The sequence below is a fragment of the Chiloscyllium plagiosum genome, unplaced genomic scaffold (genome assembly GCF_004010195.1).
Source record: "Chiloscyllium plagiosum isolate BGI_BamShark_2017 unplaced genomic scaffold, ASM401019v2 scaf_7563, whole genome shotgun sequence".
Classification (NCBI taxonomy): domain Eukaryota; kingdom Metazoa; phylum Chordata; class Chondrichthyes; order Orectolobiformes; family Hemiscylliidae; genus Chiloscyllium; species Chiloscyllium plagiosum.
In genome coordinates, this window is record NW_025210253.1 from 16545 (window position 1) to 18898 (window position 2354).

The 2354-nt window shown below is 43.5% G+C and overlaps 1 long non-coding RNA gene across 2 annotated transcripts in view; it reads left to right on the forward strand.

Annotated features, from left to right (window-relative positions):
• Nucleotides 1-2131, forward strand: part of LOC122546888 — a 7254-nt gene extending 5123 nt beyond the window's left edge. For both annotated transcript variants that reach the window (XR_006310829.1, XR_006310830.1), the window contains one exon: nt 1981-2131. This is a non-coding gene — a long non-coding RNA (uncharacterized LOC122546888). The remainder of the gene's footprint in view (nt 1-1980) is intronic.
• The last annotated feature ends 223 nt before the right edge of the window (nt 2132-2354 follow it).

Below are 2354 nucleotides of genomic sequence, written 5' to 3' on the forward strand. Positions count from 1 at the left end.
TGTTTATAATCCTTTTGGAACTTTCCTGTTATACCTTTTCTGGGAGATTTGCCCCCTCATTATTCGAAACATGTACATGTAGTGGGAAGCATGCGTAGTTGCTATCTTTCAGGGATACTCTGTTTCATGACTGGGAGGAGCTTGCTGCCCATTGGTCAGAATGGAGACATCTTGCCCATCAAGCTGCATGAGCCTTTCACACCCCATGTCTTATTGAGGAGGCACAGCGGCAGAACGGAAGGAAAGAAAAGGAAGCAAATCCTGCTCTCCGTATCTCACTGAATCTTGGGACATTCTGTCCCATGTTCAGTCACATGAAGTCCCAAGGTGGAAACTCATAGAAACCCACATAGATTTGCCCTTGAAGTGCCTGCTATCCTGGGCCAGGAGGAGGGGATTGTATGAGTTTCAAACTTGAACTGACAATGACGGATTTTATAAACTTGTATTACAGGCAGATATTCAGATGATAATCTCAGTCATTGTAATGCCAAACTCTGACAGAATTACTCCATTCATCAGGACCTGGATATTCATATTGTGTTCCAGATCAATACCATTTGCTGAATAAAAGTTGTCCTTTGAATCAAACCATCCTCTCAATAGATCTTCCCAAATCTTCAACATGTGTCCTGTAATCCTTGCATAATGAACTGATGGGTGTAAGGTTTATTATTATAACATGTAACTTTTGTAAACCGCTTTGTCACAGCTCCCCAAATTTCCTTTGCTACAAGGAGAACAATCTCAGTTTTTCCAAACCACTGATTCCCCAGTGTCTGTTTGCTCTCTGTAAGGTACACATCAGGGTTGTGTTGGAATATTCTCCACTTGCCTGCATCAGTGCACCCCCCCGCCCAACAATATTAAAGTGACCATCCTCCAGGATAAAGCACTGTACCTGAGTGGTTTCCCATCCACCACCTTCAGCATTCCCTCTCCCCACCCTCGAGGCACAGTGGCATCACTGTGTAAAAGATCAAGTCAGCATTGTCCTACCTGACCATAGGACTGCTCTCTCATTAGAGAGACATGTCTGGTCGTGGTTAACCTGAATATTACCACAGCGCAGGCAAGGGGAGAGGTTGAAAAGGAGAGTCCATTAATTGTGGATGGTTATTCTTGATGTGTATTAGCAACACACATGCCACGTGAACAATTAATGTTAAAAATGCCCCACAAATTCTGCAACGAAAAACCCCCATTCCTTGAACCATTCTGGTTCAAATCTCCTGTGCCCCCTCTCAGGGACCCTGCCATCCTTCACAATGTGTGGGCGATCTGTGGTTCACACAGACCCAGCTGCTCTGAACCCTGTGGGTGATAGCAAAGAGCAACAGTTGCACTAAACTTCACTGTCTGGAAGAGAGTGAGAGACAGAAATCTCGATGGCATTTAAAATCTATTTAGGAGCACACTTTCAAGGCCAAGGCTGACAGGTCTATGGGCTCTGTGCTGGAAAATGGGATTAAAATAGCTAGCTGGGAGATTTCTTTACACCATAAACCCAATGGACCACAAAACCGTTTTCTGTCATGTAGACCACAGACGCGTAATATAGGAATATGACGAGCCACAATAGAAACCAGGTCAGAGAAGGTGATATTAGAATAGATGATACGTAATTGATTCATGTTTTTTGGAGGAAAATGTGACAGAGGTTAAGCGGGACATTGTGGAACCCTGGGTGCAGGAATCTGAAATAAAAATAGGTTATCCTGAAGGCTGGAATTAAAGAAAGGCACATCACAGAGATTTGTGAGGGTGGACAAGATTAAAGATAGAGAGGGTGTTGAGACTGGAGGAGATTAGAGATTGGAGGATGTTGCAGAAATTGAGATGTTTTTGATGCAGAGATAGTGATAGTTCTGAGGCTAGAGAGGAATTATAGAGATAAGGATGAGTTGTTAGCTTTCCCAACACTACCTCTTTACTGATAAATGATTGTTTCTCTGTCCTCATCTGTCATTGCCTCCATAGGCCTGTGACAATGAGAGTACACAGACAGTATGTTCCTGTTAAGGTCAAGGCTGGGAGGCGTCGAGAATGCTGCGTGACATGTGAAATTGAGGCTCTGGTCAAGAAAATGAAGGAAGGATATGGCAGGTACAGACCACTGTGTGAATCCCTAGAGGACTAGAAGGGCAGTAGGAGTATACTCGCGGGAAACCAGGAGGCAAAAAAGGGGACATGAGATAGCTTTGGGAAATAGGTTTAAGAAGAATCCAAAGAGATTCTACAAATACACTAAAGACAAAAGAATAACTAGGCAGAGAATAGCGACCCTCAAAGATCAACAAGATTGTCTATGGAACAGCAGAAGGTGGGAGAGATTCTGTAAGTATTTCATGTCA